Source organism: Corvus hawaiiensis, chromosome 3 (genome assembly GCF_020740725.1).
Source record: "Corvus hawaiiensis isolate bCorHaw1 chromosome 3, bCorHaw1.pri.cur, whole genome shotgun sequence".
NCBI lineage: Eukaryota > Metazoa > Chordata > Aves > Passeriformes > Corvidae > Corvus > Corvus hawaiiensis.
This window is the reverse complement of record NC_063215.1, coordinates 25,423,424-25,439,269: the sequence shown is the minus strand read 5'-3', so window position 1 is coordinate 25,439,269 and position 15,846 is coordinate 25,423,424. Positions and strand designations below refer to the sequence as shown.

At 36.9% G+C, this 15,846-nt stretch overlaps 1 long non-coding RNA gene across 2 annotated transcripts; it reads right to left on the bottom strand.

Moving 5' to 3' along the window:
* Positions 1-8,683: 8,683 nt before the first annotated feature.
* On the bottom strand, positions 8,684-15,440 carry LOC125322428. Of its 2 annotated transcripts, XR_007201992.1 has the most exons (5): positions 15,322-15,440; positions 13,558-13,664; positions 9,736-12,364; positions 9,271-9,414; positions 8,684-8,846 (listed from the first exon to the last, which is right to left on the bottom strand). It is a non-coding gene; the product is annotated as an uncharacterized LOC125322428 (long non-coding RNA). The 2 variants fall into 2 exon arrangements; XR_007201991.1 differs by having other exon boundaries at positions 9,271-12,364.
* Between the last annotated feature and the right edge of the window lie 406 nt (positions 15,441-15,846).

Sequence of the window (15,846 nt, the reverse complement as noted above, 5' to 3'; positions counted from 1 at the left end):
CATCTTTTCTTCATGTGCTGTGCTTACCTATTGGATGGTCTGGCAGACATGAATAATTCCCACCAACTGCCTGGCCATGCCCATCTCAGTTCCAAATGTTCAGTTCCTTTTTTTACTGCTCAGCCCACTGTTTGGTGTTTTGATGTTTCATTATGCTTACCAGTCTGCCACAGGAGTTTCAGAAGATATCTGAAATATCTGATATCTTGACCTTCATCTCACTGTAAACAAATTGAAGTTAAAAGCATAGATTACTTTGGCCTCCCTTCTGTTTCTGCTCCTGGAAGTGGATTTTTATGCTGCAGTCTTCTTTCAGGGGAGGTTGCCTCTGCTTCGCACGGCTCTGTGCCCTTTGGCAGAGACACAGAGTCAGTCAGCACTGCTGCTTTTCAGCTTAATGCCCTCTGATGAGTGACCAAGTACCACTGGTGAGTTGTCTGCACATTGTAAGATTTGGGGTTTTTTCTAACGTAAGATTTCACCTTAAAATGGTGACTCTTTTTGCCATCATTCTTTAGCAAGCGAGGCAAACAGTTGTAAATGTGTCATAACCTACGATCTCACAGGTCACAGCTGTGCAAGCTGTGTGTCAAGGCACAATTTGGCCTTTAAATGTATAAACATCTGAATTGCAATTCACATGAGGAAAAGGGCAACTGTAAGGGAAAGAGATAATGTATTCATTTTGTTAAGGTAGCGATGACTGGCAGAACCTTAGAAAACAGCAATTTGCCCTTGCTCATTGCCTTGCTTAAATCTCTACTAGATTGGGCTTCAATGTACTCACTGACAAGGATGGGGAGTCCTGGAACTCCAGCTGCAGGAAGAAAGGTATTTTTATAGAATTGGGCTTGCTTTCAGCATATACCTAATAAAAGAGATGTAGTAAAACAGAGTTTTAAAAAGAAGGAAAAGAGAAAAAGGAAACAGAGAAGTTGGATTATTAGTACCCAGCCCCAAAAATGCAGGTTTCTGATGATGAAAACAGTTAAATTTTAAATACCTATCCAAATTTTGGACACTGTGTATATACCTGTGAAGGTTGCAGAAGCTCATGCTCAGATTTTATAAGTAATATGTTTACACAGTTTACCGATATCTGACATAGGTCATTTAGAGACCAAGCTTCAATTCTTGCATGAATTGGTTCCTATGGGTTAAAAGATCAAACCTCTATGAGATAATATATTCTGCCTCAAAATCCTATGTGTCAGAAAGATACAGGAAAATAGGAGACTAAAGATGAAGCCTCCAGCTATTTCCAGAGCCTGAAGTAATATTTGATTCAGTTCTACTGTTCAACATGGATAAAAGTTGAAGATGGCATTTATAATTTTAGATGTTTAGACATTTAATTCAGACATTTTATGAAGGCTTTGATATAGGTAAATTTTTACCTCAAATGTAAGAACAGTAACTTCCATGAAAAATTCATCCAATTATTATAACAGAGAAAAAAATGAAGCTGACACTGTTACATATTTAATGGCATCAGTTACAGTATGGTTGCCAGCATGTCATAAACATTAAAACAGGACTTTGCAAACATTTTAATCTAGAAAAAACAAAAGATAATAAACACTCTGCCCAAGCTTCAGGGAAATTTGATGCCCCTCAGTGAGTGACAATTGTGCCTGTGTTTATATATTACATGTGAAAACATACAAGGCCCCTAATATTTGCCCCAATTTTGGGTCACTTTTTTCTGTGAAAATGTCTAAAATAGCAAGCAAACAAACAAAAACCCACCAGAACATCAAAAAGGTCTGGTGTTAGTTCAGAGGTTGCAGTCACTTAGAGGGCAAAGTTCAATTCTTTGCAGAAAAAGATAAAATTAATTATTTAAAAATATATTAAATTATTCATTTTCTATTCATTTACTCCCTGTGACAACAGAATCTTACAGAAATTTGATCTTTGTAATTATTTTTTCAATTAATAAGATTTATATTTTTTGAAGTATATACAAAATGCATGCAGTTCTATCAGAAATGTGTTCAATGGCTATAGTTTTAGCTGATATCAGTACCTCACCTTGTTTAGTGCTGCAAAATTAAAAGGAAATTAATAAAGAGCTATAGAGAGTCATCAAAGCAAGAGAGACGTGACCAGATTTCAGTGGAAATAATACATAGAAAAAGTATTTAAAGCAAAAATTAAAATAAAAAACAGATTGCAGCTGCCATCACACTTAGATTATTTTTTATTGCTGTATCTGGGTCCCTTCAGTTTCCTATTAAAAAGCATGAGTAGAAAAATGTTGGTTACACTGGAAGGAAAGAAACTTTAATAGGAACACTGACTGAAAGACATGCTTGCTCATTTTATACCATATTTGACAAAGCATTGAAATAGACATTAGGACCTGATAATATACACTTAGCTTCTTTCAGAGACAAATAATGTCTGGCAACAACAGGGGTGAATGCCAAGGAGGCTTGGATCAAGGACAGGAGCTGCCAGGGTCCCTACAAGCTTGTCATACAACTTCAAACAGGTAAGTTTCTTGCTTTTGCAAACCTACTGCTGCATGAATGTCAAAGAAATTTTGATATCTTGATTAAACACTGCTGAATATCTTGTTAATGCTATTAATATCTTTAGTTAATACCATGATAAATGATCTAGAAGATCATCTAGAATGTGTCAGATAAAATAATTTCAAGATGTCCTTTCTCTCCTGAAAGAAATGTGACTTCAGGACCTTAGGCAGAAACAAAAGAGACCACCGGCACTTGTGTGCCTGTTTAACACATCCATAACTTGTGAATGCTAAAGAAATTTTGCAGAAGGCAAAGATGGAGGCCTAGGTAAAACAGTGAAGAGAAAGTTTGGCTTTGTTCTGCCTTAACTGCTTGTAGTTTGTATTTTTTTAAAAGTTGCATATACTGAGCTTTATACATTTCAACCACAGTAGAATAATTTTTAAAAAGTGGGAAATAGCACAGCAAATTTTGTTTCAGTCAGTTCAGGTCTGGTCTGAGACTGCACAAGGTGAGAAAAGGGAGCACGATCCTTGCTACCTCAGGCAATAGGGGTGTGAGTGTCAGACTCTTAACTCCCAAAAAAACCATTTCCACCTCTTGTTTATCAGATAAGAGATCCAACATTGTTTGCATCTGATTTGGAAAGTTGCTACCAGCAAGGTAATTATAAATGGCTATTTTATAAAATGTTAGTATTTATTCTGATAAAATTAGGTTATTATAATTAGCTTGTTCCTCTACTGAAATTCAGATGGTATCTACTGTTGTTTGTATTTTTGATGCTAAGAATTGTTCTGGGGGAGACTAGATGGTGATGATATTACTTGGATTTTATTTATTTATTTTCTGAGATTACATGGGACAATTATATTTTCTGGCTCATGTTACTCCAATTTAAAGTTTCAAAGGAGTTAATACTCTTGGCCATAAATACTTGCAAATGTATTTATAAAAGCTCAAGAAAGAAGGTTTTGTAGTTCTCATTTTGCCTTTTTCTCTACTGTTTGAGAGTATTTAGTGGGTTATTCAAATTAATGTCTCTGTCACAGCAAATTGCAGTGCATTGCTGATGGTTACTTGTACAGTTCTGGACTGTTTGGTCAGTCATGAACTGACAGCACGGATGTCTCCCAAGACATCAAGACAGTGCCACACTGGACATATGTGAGATACCTAGCTCAAGAGATGGTGAGGAGATAATATTACCGCAGGCCTGGTTCCTACGTTATATCACCGTGTCCCGCAGCTATAGGGAGGAGGAGGAGAAGAAGATCCAGCAGGCAGGAATTGTGCAGCAAGATTGATTTATTTAATTATTTTACAAACTCTTTTATAGACTTTTTTCTTCATAGTCTAATTGGACAAGGGACCAGCCACCCCTTGGGGGTGATTGGCCAAAATCCTAAAACATCCATTATCAAAATATTTTCTACTATACCATAAACAAGACTTTCCAAGGTTGCAGGTGGCTTGGTTGTTTACATTCCCTGCTACCTCTTCTGTGAGAGAGAAAAGTCTCTCACGGACTTAGAAAAATAACAAGAAGATCCTCACTAACAGCATTTTTGTACCTACAAGATAAAGTTGTAAGGCTCCAACAAATGATGAAATGTACTTTATTTTTTTTCTTTAAACAGAGATGTTAATAAATTATTCAGGAGTTTTAGGGTTAGGGTTTGAGTTTCTTCTTTTGTAAGAGTATGAGATGTCAAAAGCACAAATATTAGTCATTTCTTAAGTGATATCAAGTAAAATTTGTAAAAAAGCATTGGCCCATCTGATGTTATTTTATAGCTCCAAAATATTCTGGAATAAAAATATCCTTATCAATTTTAGCTTAAATCAAGTTTCCTTTCAATGGCTTACTTTAGAAAAGCATGTAAAAACTGATTTTTGGTTCTGTGAAAGTGAAGAAATTAATCAGATTTTAGATTCTTTATATAAATGGCTTACCTATTAATGAGCAATGTCAATAATGGAGTTTTTTTAAATAATATCTCTTTAATACTTATTCTGATGTCACAGGTTCAGGTAAGATCAGTATTCTTCTTCCTTTTACAATTCTCTCAAGTCATCCATAAACATCCTAAGCAAAATTTCCCAATCCTTACATAAAACTATTTCCCTGTCCATAATAGACTAAAAGAATGGTCACAATTTATTTACGAAATAAACAATTTCAATCCTGTTGCGGGAGGGAGCCATCCTAAAGGAATATTCTCCATCAAATTTCTTAAAGCAGAAACAGCAAAATGAGACTGTAGCCAAATGAGATATTTTTATTATGTACTCTTTCTTGTTGGCTCTTTTGGATCTTCTTTCTTAAACAGTAAAATAACTGTGGTTGGTAGCTTCAATTATTGAATTTATCTGCAGTGGAGGTGTTGTCCATAATTTGATAAGGTTAAAAGAGGGGGACTTACTTTGGCAAGAGGATTATATCAATTCACATTTGCAAAGGTCAATTTCATGTGGAGAAGATCCACAAAAATGATTGCTGTCTAAGCCTTTAGATGAGTCACAATGATTCTTTTCCCTTCCCTCCTGGCTTATGGATTTCTATGCAATTAAAAGCCAGACACTCTGAACTAAATCAAAGTTGAACCAGTTATATAATAAGTCTGCTATTACAGGCTCTGCGCTCCAGGATCTGGCCCAAAGTCTTTTGGTAAAATCCTGGCGCTGGTACTTCCTTTGTAGAATGTTATAAGGCAGGAACAAGCACTAGAGTGTCCAATTTGGAAAAACACCTTAGTTTCTAAGTGCAGGTAAAACAGAGATAAAGTCTTCATCTTTTTGTCTTCCTCTGACAGAATGGAATAAATCCAGCAGGAATGGAAAAAGAAAATTGAGAGCTGCTACTCAGTAGGTGCAATCACTGATTCAGGTAACTGAAATAGTATCATGTGGTCTCATCAATGATTTTTGAAAAATGCTGGAATTTTCAAGTTTTTTAAAAATGTGAAATTTTTAATGAAAATGATTTGATGTTGTTGTTGTTGTTGTTGTTATTTTTATTCTGGGGGAATTTTTTGTCCAAAACCCAAGTATCTGTCTTTTAACAGCGTGAATTTATTAACATATTACTGATCTGGAGACCAATAATATATTGTGACAAGCTGCCTTTAAAGAATATATAAATTAATGTGCCATTAACTGTCCCTGTAAAAGCCAGCAGACAGAAAGACCACTGTGAAGAAAGAACATACTTCTCAGATACATCATTTCTAAAATACTGCAACTGTGCATTTGTAGCTTCAACTCCGTTGATTTCCTAGGAGAAAATGTTTATATGGATAGAGGAATTAACATGAAGGAAAGCAGAATATCACTAATTTTCAAATAACCTGAGAGCAACCACTAAATTTTTCACAAGTGCCAGGCACCCGAGCAAGAGCAACAGTACCAGATAGCAGATGAATAAGGATGTTCCACAGATAGGATGTGAGGAGCAGGATTATCAAGTTGGGTCCTTGCAGCCAGTAAATGCATCAGAGAAATCCCTTCCTGCAATGAAAACAGGTTGAGATCTTTGCATTTTGAGTTTGCAGATTCTTGTGTTTTCATAGGATCAAAAGATAATTCAGGTCAGAAGAGACCTCTGGTCACCTAGTCCACCCCCCTACTCCAGTGTCCTTTATTCTTTATAATTTTCTTTCGAAGTTATTGGATAAGGACTTGGCTTTTTGCTTACGTCAAGTAAATTTATTGTTTTCTTTAAGCTGCTGCCACTCTGCAAAGATGGGACAGTGAGTGGTAGGGCACAGAGTGCAGTTCCTGCCCACATGGGGAGACATGAGGTTACTCAGTGTTAAACCCTTGTGTCTATTGCTGGGGCATATAATGCACAGACTAATTTCACGGAATCATCTCTTCTCACAACATCAGTTATTTTCATTAGAGCTTATGGCATCTCTTCTGTATGGTGTATCCTTCAGTTAAGATGGCAAATAGGAATACTTTATGAGAAAGTATTGCAATAATTGTCACTTCCCTGGCCTTTAGAAGTGTGTGATTGTGACTAAGAGTTGTGTTTTGTCAAAGCTCATCTGTTTTTGTTTTTATCTTCTTTTATTGATCATAGATATTTATAGCGCTTATTTTTACTGCATAGCCCCTTTTAATTTAAGCCCCATTTTATTCCATTCCTAATGTTGACTCTAAGCACTTCACTCAGAAATGAGAAAGTTGTGCCACAGTGTTCCAAAAGTGACTATGCATGAGATAAAAACACTTCGCTTTTATCAGCTTTAGATTTGCAACTCTTATTTTTCCAGAACGACCTATTTCTTGTATTATAAAATCTCTGCTCTTACAGTGCATGATTCACATTCTGTGATTTGTGACTCTTTTATATACCCATATCCCACGTTCTCTTACTCATCAGCTTTACAAAAACAAGCTGTGAAATCCTGACCTGATTGAACTCAGTGGGAGTTTTGACATTGCCTTCAATAACACTGGGATTTCACCTAAGATCTTTGTAGCCTTTAAATGATAGAGCCTTTGGTCTTTTCTTTTTGGAGGAGGAGGAAGAGCACTGAGACACAGGGTGATAGTATTTATGATTTAACTCTTCCATTTGTGAGACAAAGCAGTCAGTAGTATCAGACAGGACACAAAGGTGAAGTAATCAGAATTTACTAGGAAGGGAATACATTGGCTGGAATCTGCATAAATATTTCTTTTGCCAGGATCTGTAAAGACCTGAACTTAAGAAACCACATTGACTCATTTGGCTTGCCAGCTTATTTATAAGCATAAATAAGTTATAAAGAAAATATGATTCTCATCTCTATTAAAGAAAAGCCAGGCCTGGTTAACTGAAGTTTTAAATTAATCAGAGGTGAAACAAAGTTATGCCGAGCTTTAATTTTAGTTTGAAATGAATTCAGTTTCCATTCCCCATTCATTCCTTTATGTCCCATGACTGATGGATCACTTGTTTTCCTCCCTGTGACCATGAACATAAGTGGGAGCCCCTCTCCTGCTCGGTTGCTGTTAGAGAGTTTTCTAATATCCCTCACAGTCTTTTGTGTACTGGACTTCAATGCAGAGGCAGCAAAATGTATATAGGGTTTCAGAGTAGGAAGTGCAAACTTAAGAAGAGCCAGCAGCTTTGGCTGCATGCTTCAGCACGTGAGACCTGGCCAGTGCAACCATATTCCTAAAACTGATGTCATCACCAGAATCACACTCTAAAACACCCTGCTGGAGCATGCTAACAGGAGAACTACTCCATTGCCTGTGTGCTGATGGAAAATTGCTGCTTGGCCAATCCTGTGACTGATTCCTTATTTTCAGTCCCTTTTCAGTTTGTAAGTCTGTTAAAAAATACACTGAGACTGAAATAGCAGTGTTCTGTTATTGAGCTGGTGCATAGAAGTCACGTCTGACAGTAGTAAAGAAGTGTCAGAATTGAGTCTTATAATTAATACAGCAAAATATGTTTTCAATATTTCTTCCCTCAATTCTCCAAACACAGTCAAGGGAGTTATACCTTGACTGATTAAACAATGAGCAGCATTCAGCATGAGGTAAGCAAGCTGCCAGCAGCTCCCTGAGCTGAGTAGGTTGGTCTCTATTCCTTCACCTATTTTGCTAAATTAGATTGCTCTGAGACTATCAGTCATCCCATGATCTCACCCCTCTCTATTCCATTGCATTGCATTGCATTGCATTGCATTACAGTCCATTCCCATTGCTTTTGACAATTATCTTCCCTCAACTGCAGACATATACATAATATGTATATAAATACCTCACCAGATTTATTAAACTTTAACTCACCAGCTACATATTATGCCTCTGAAATACTAAGGTTTTCCTTATGTTATAGATAGAAATGGAAGCTCACAGACAGCAGATTTTGTTTGCCTCCCTTGAGACCCAGGACAATAAAGTGCTTTACAAAGCCTCATCTCATTGTGCCTTACAGAACCCAGGAAATCCTGGAGAAGCAGCAAGGTTGTTCCTCCTCTCTCAGACAAGCTGAATGAAAAAGAAGAAAGTAAAAGTCCAAAAGAAATACTGAAAAATCCCAAAAGAAATTTTTAAAAAAATTATTTAAGTTCAATAAGAAAGATGGTTTCCTGTACTTCAGTGCAGAATTCCTGTGCTAACATAAAGGCCACACAAAAAAAAAAAAAAAAAAAAAAAAAAAAAAAAAAAAAAAAAAAAAGAGACCTGCTCCAACACACTTACTTACTTAGACTCAATATACTCAGAATTTATGCAGGAAAGTTATAATCGACATACTAAAGGGGAAACCTGCCACTCTTTTCCATCTCTTTTGTCACGAGGTTTTAGCAAAAGATGGATGCTATATTCCTTTGCTTCTCTTGAAACTACTCCACTGGCCTGTGAGTGAAAAAGTCACCACATAAGATATGTAAAATTAAGGGAATGGGGTTTGGATTTTGGGGCTGCTTGTTTTTGAATGACTGTTTAAAATGTTATGACCTTTTTCTTACAGTCAAGTCAACTTCCCCTGCCCCAGTGGAGATACCACTCAGTGTGTTCTGAATGCCAGTCCTATGAATGTCTGTAACATGTGTAGTGCTCTGGCAGCAGCTGAGTCTGGTGACCTAGTGGGCCACTATGGAGAGCCCCTTCTCACAGCTGCAGAGTAGGAAGAGGGGTGGGATCCGGGCACCCAATCCCTCACTCCTGTCCACAAAGGCAATACCCACGTGACCGGAAACAGACCTTCTGGTGGTTATTGGCTAAAAAGTTCAGCCATTTGGTTTGACCAAAGAAGTCTGGTTTTGTCTTATCTAAGTACCTTCAGTGTCCAGCAGCAGCCAAAAAAGAAAAGACAGGATCAGGTTTGGAGCCTAACTCCAAATTCAGCTGAAATCCTGTACTGATCTTGGTCTCTTGCTTCATTGATTCTTCTCCGTGATGTGGAGGAAAGTCTTCACTATGCCTTTACAGTTTGGGAAGACACAAAGAAATTGCCACAGCTTGTAACCATTGTAATGACTCGTGTCAAAGCCCTACAGTTAGTTAGACGTCTTTTTATTGATTGAGTAAACTAAATTCAATTACATATGCTTCAGCGACTTTTAATAACAATTCAGCTCTTTCTCCTAAAAGTTTCCTGATTAACATTACTTGTAAAATTGAGATGTTGCCTTTAGAGCTTATAACAAACCAGTGCTTTTCAACTCCCTGCAGTGCATGGACAGCTTCTATACCCAGATTTCCCTATTAGACTCAGGATTCAGGCACTTACACTCCACAATACCTTGTTACCTGGCTTTCCTGGAGTGGAAACATGTAGGCTTTTTATAGGAAGATGTGCATATTTCATCCTTCTTGTTGGGGTCCCTGGGTGAAGAAGGGAAGAGCACTCAGTGGCCTACAGCAAGCCTCGAGAAGTTTCTGGAGTCAGACATCTTTGCTCCCAACTGCAGATCCTGTTCTGGAGAGTTAAAAGTGGGTGGCAGTGATAACAGGGAGGAAGCTGGGAACAAGGAGCCCTGATCCTGTCCTTGGGATACGTTTCACATTAGCAATGGATGAGAAAAAAGAAAGAGTAATGACTTTGGGAGCTTGACTTGTATGCAAGACTCAACCTTACCATCTAAGAGATTTAACCATTAATTCACTGATTCATATTCCTTGCTTGTTTTTCCTCTAAGTCTTAAGCATGCTTTTGAGTCTCGCACTTAAATATATAAGACATACTCAGTAATATAACAGCTATCTGAGGAGCTCAAAATGATAATTGTTTTGACCTATCCCACAGTGACGGTAGTAGTTATTCAGAAATCACTCCAGTGAGTGTCTGCAGTAATTTGTATCTTTGATGTATGCCTGCTGAGCATAGCCCTTATCTTTGACCTTGGCATCAGTGAAAGCATGGCAGATCCCACAGATTTGAAGACATAGATTAGCTTGTTTGAAATTATTACTTCAGTGACCTCTATTTCCAATAATGGAGCATATTTTCTCTATGCTATAACATCAATGGATGTTTTAAATTGTATTCTTCATCAGTTACAGCAGCTCTCATTAATTCTTCTATGAATTTTCCTTGGTTATATTCTGTGCTATTGGCTACAACATAAAAATTTGCAATCAGATCTGCTGTCTTATTTTATGCCTTTGATCTTATTTTGCAATGAGGGGTTGAGTACGATCTGACCACAGGTTCTGTTACATTTTGTTTACATCATTTTGCTCTCAAAACCAAAATTTACTGCACTTACTTTAATGCATTTTTAATAAAGAAAGACTAATCATCCCTCGAATATCAAATTTCATTTGTATGGTTTAAAATTAGAGAGAAGTCCTAAAGATATTTTCCATAAGTTTATAGACTAAAACATCCCTCAGAAATCAAAATTAAAATAAATTTTATTTGTTATAGGTACTTTTCTTGAGGAAGTTTTGATGCAAATTATCTCAGTCAGACCTTATACAATTGGAAAAAAAAGCAGAGTAATTATATTCTTTGTAAAGAGGTGGTATCTCTTATGCCATGAGTCATAACTGATACAACTGATAAGGAAGACCAGTTTTCTAGCTGAGAGTAAATCCTGGTTAATTGGCTATTATTTCTGTTATTAAACTTATTATTTGCTGGTTATTCTTGTCATTTGATTTTCTAAGTTTTCAGAAAATAAATCTTATGCATAGGGATTTGAACTGTTGCCTAAATTATTGTTTCTAACGCTATTTGGTCAAAAAAAATAATTTAACACTGTCTGTGGATCTGGATTCATAGTTTCCTGAGAAAAAATTATTCTCCCCCTCCAGCCCCATATACAATACAGACTTTCATTAAAACACTTCCAGTGTGGTTCATGGTGTTACACATGAGTGCTTACTAGGCTGCCCTCCATTCCTTCGCAGTACTTTTGAGGACATGCATTTAATTTTTTCTATGTATTGATCCTGAAACAACAACACGTGAAGCAAACATTCAAGTTTACAAAGACTCCAGGAGGAAGAAGCAAATTGGCTGGGTACTGCTGTATTGTCAAAACACCATCTGTCTGACAGAGGGAGAATCCTCAGACTGTGTCCTGGCCCACGTTTCACATAATTTGTCTTCTTTTTTCCTGCCAAGAAAAAATGTCGGGAAGATTATCTGGTGTAAAAGATGTCTCCTATTAGACTGATCGAGTAGGAGAACTTGAATGATTGAATTAGGTTCATGAGTTTCAAGGAAGACCAGAAGCTTATCAACATAATGAACATACAAATCTCTAGTGAAGGTGGAATTGGTTAGGTAGGAAAAGATGCAGCAGTATCGGCAAGATTTTAGAGGCACCTACACTGAAAAGAGAATTATAGCAAAGTAACAAGAACAAAAATGTGTACATGTAACACATATAAGAATGCAAGCAACATTATTTCAGCACCAAAACTATCATTCAGTCGATCATTTCTATAATGTGTATGCTGGTGAGTAATGCCACCTATTAAGGAACAGAAGTTTGAGGTAGAATTTTGTATATCAAGGTTATATGCACTTTCCCTGAATCCAAAGTATAATGACAATTAGACTCATTAGATCTCTACACAATAATAGAAAGAAAAAACCCAAGAATATTGCTGTCAAGCATGGTCTATTGATGGCTTCTAAATTAAAAAGATCAACTAGAATAAGCCTTTAGAGAAGAACAAAAAGGAAAAATTGTTAGCACAATCATCTGACAGATAGGCTTTGATGTTAATGGCAGGTTTCTAACTCCCGATTCACTGAAGAAAGACAGTAAGACTACACAACAGGCAAGTGGGACATATCTTTAGATCCAGGAAGTTAAGACACCATCCAAAGAATAACGTTTTCTTCAGTTCTGAACAACTTTGGAAAACTGGCAATATGGCAGACATTAATCATAACATCATGCAGTGCTTCGTTCCTAGAGAAAAACAGAGACCAAACAACAGGAGAAGCCTAAAAGCTTTTGAAATAATTGTAACTTCATCTTTCAAAGAAATATTAGAAAGAAACAACTTGAAAAATTATCATCTAGAAGACACCAAACTGATAAGTAATAATCAATATGGCTTTGTCAAAAAGAAATCCTGATGAATCAATTAAATTTTTTGACACGGCAGCAAACCTGAGGGTTTGGTGAAAGCAGATATTTTGAATTGAATAGGACTTTTGACCCTCTCCAACAGGATATTCGCTTGGCTTCCTCCAAAAGTACGCTCCTTAGTAGCTTCCCACAAAATGGATAAGTAATTGGAGAAAAAAAGGATAAAGGGTGTAAGTACTACAGGGGGACTTTATGGTTCCATATTCTTAAATATTTTCATTAGGAACCTGAACAAAATACTATGCATTAAATGTGCAAGCCATGTGGGGTTGTGAGCTTACTGTAAGTGGAATATTAGAATGAAGGATCTTGACAAAAGAAACAAAAGCAAACAACAACAATCAAAATAAAAACAAAAAAAACCCCCAAACAAACAAAAAAAAAAAAAACCAAGCAAAAATTTAGAGACAAACTAACAATAGGGGAAAAAAAGCCTACAAAAACCCAGTCCTACACAGGAAATAGTGACAATCAAAATCAAGTATGCATAGCAGTCAGAGGCATGTCGTATCAGTGCAAGCAAGAATTTAAATAATTAGTGTTTACAAAAAAATAACCAAGCATAATTAAATAATGTTACTGAAACACTGAAAGATAGAATTGTTTAAAATGAATTGCAGGAAGTAATCATTCTGCTCTTCTCAGCAATTGTATTACTTCCCTGGGACTACAATTTCCAATTTGGATATTACACCATCAAAAAGATGATCCCATAAGAATTATTAGACCATAAATGTGGAAACATAAAAATGTGAGTTGGTTTTTCAGGAGAAATCTGTGGGGAAACATGATGGCAAGCTTAAAAAACTGCTGGGAAAAAAAAAAAAAAGAAAGGGAAAAAACTTTCATGTCTGCTGAGAATGAAAAAAGTAGTATGGACTACAATTGCAGCAGTGGAAGTGTACATCAGGCAGGTGGAAAAATATCTAAAGGGAAAGAGAGGTAAGTACCAGAGTAAATTGCTTAGCTGTAATGTGCTACATCTTCCTCTGAAGGCTTTAAGAACTCACCAGACATCTGTCAGGAATAGTTTCGATACAGCCAGTCTTGCCTCAAACTGGGGAGTAAAACTGAGCTGGACTTTCCCAGTTTATTTCCTGTGATTCTGAGAAAAATTCTTGGAGGAAAAAAAAAAAAGGAGCATACAGGTTAAAACCAGTAGGCTACATTGCATAACTTGTGTCAGTGTCATTAGAGAAAAACTTGTTTCCTGCATTACTTTTCCACTAAAATGTGTGTGCTTTACTGATATCTTATGCATAGTTTAAAATTCAGCATTTGTTTCTTGGTCTACAGCACACATTCCAAACTGCTCAGTTCTGTGCTTCTAGCAGAACCCAGTTTGTGGTCCTGAAAGTTTGATAACATTTCTCATGCAGTACAGTATAGGGCTTGTACAGTGTAACTAATGAATCATACTGTCATCCCAAATGTTTTCAAAAAGACTTTTACTTGAATTAAATATCCTTGAGGTCTAAAGTGATATTCTCTGTCAGTCCCACTTGAGCTTCTTCCTGTGCTGGACTAAGGCCATCTCTGACTTCCTGGGTTTGACATCATATTTTGCTCTTTTTTTACTGAAAGTACATGTAGGGTGGAATGAGCTGTAAATTCTGCTTGCCTAATGGATCTATATTCTACAAAGAAGTATGGTCACTCAGCTGGAAACATATTGTTTTGTTATCTTAATAGCATGCAGGCAGCTACTGGTTTTTGACTGTGAATTCTGTTTCTGTACCTCTAATGTGTTCGTCCTCATGGCAATTTCATTACAGAAACAAAGAGCTTCGCATTGTGTTGGTTTTACAATTAGGAAGAATAATGTTCCATATTTGTTCAAAACCTTTAGACTATTATTCACCGACATAATTTGACTCATGTTTCATGCTGCAGAAAATGGCATAATCCAAGCCAATGAAATTTTCCCTCTCATGTTTTACTCAAATGAATAATCCAGGTATAAAAGGTAGGTATAAAAAGAAAACAGTGCACAGGATGAATGTATGTGCTTCTCTTAGCCACAGGAAATACATAATGGAAGATCACTTAGCAATCCCATATGCTAATTTTTTTAATGTTCTTAATGGACCCAGCAGATTGCCTAATGCAGCATCTTGTCAGGCAGGATTTAGAACAGGTGCATTAGGAAGAAGCATAAGAAACAGTATATACCCAGTGATTCCTCTTCTTATACTTTCTTCTCTTATTAATTTTATTAGTTATAGTTATATTCTGAAATAATCTTTTTTATATAATTGATTGTCAAATACACCCTTTATAAAGAAATAGAATTGTTACTAAGTAGCGGGTGGGGGGGAATGCCCCATGAAAACATTTCTCTTTTATATTACTCATTATTGGAAAGGAGAGGAATATCATCTGCATTAAAGCCAAATTTCTCATCATAAGAGAGAGCTAAAGTTTCCTTTTTTGTGGTTTTAATACAATTAGGGGTGTTCAGTCCCCAGCCCTATGGTCAAAATCCAATGCAGAAGCATTTAATAATGTTGGTGGCTGGCTGGGCACCTCTCAGAGGGCAGCCCTTCACTCTTTGTGGAGGTGGGCAGAGGCATACAGAGCCTTCAGAGCCTGCAGCAGCCCATCTCTTCCCTGCCTCAGGAAAGGGAGCCACCAGCCAGGAAGGAAGTGCTGCCATCTCGCACCTAGGTAGATGTCTGTATTTAGTTTTTCAACTACATCCTTTATACTTGCCATAAACTGGCTTGCAGGACACTGATTTTGAGATAATCAAAAGGGAAAGGTTCTGACATTACCCAGTAGTACTTTTCAGAGCAGCCAAGGTGTGCTAGGATGCTCAGGTTAGCTTAGGAGCTCTTTCCAACTGGTGCTGTGTAAAAGACGAGTCTTCTGCTTACTGTCACTAGCGTGGAGAGTTCCCTGGCAAATAGGAAAAGAGGGATGGATAAAACTTGGATATTTGGGATCCTTAGGGAACTTGCAACAGATGCAACAGTACAAGTCAGACATCAGTGAACAGTAAAGAAGGAAATGCAGTGACTAGGAATGTCACTTGGTCATGTCTGTGAGAAAAGACAAACATTTCTGAAACACCCTCAAAGCTCCTTCCAGATATAGCCTGGAAGAGGGACATCTGTACCTTCACATTCATGTGATTCAGATCTAACTAATGTTCAGATGCCAGAAGAACTACAAAGAACTAAATCCAAATAATTTTCAGACCTGAGGCAACTGTTTCGGGAGAAGCAGCAGCACTGTTGATACACACTAGTAAAGTGCATCAGCTGCACTGACCTGTGCCCACATAGAAACACACACCA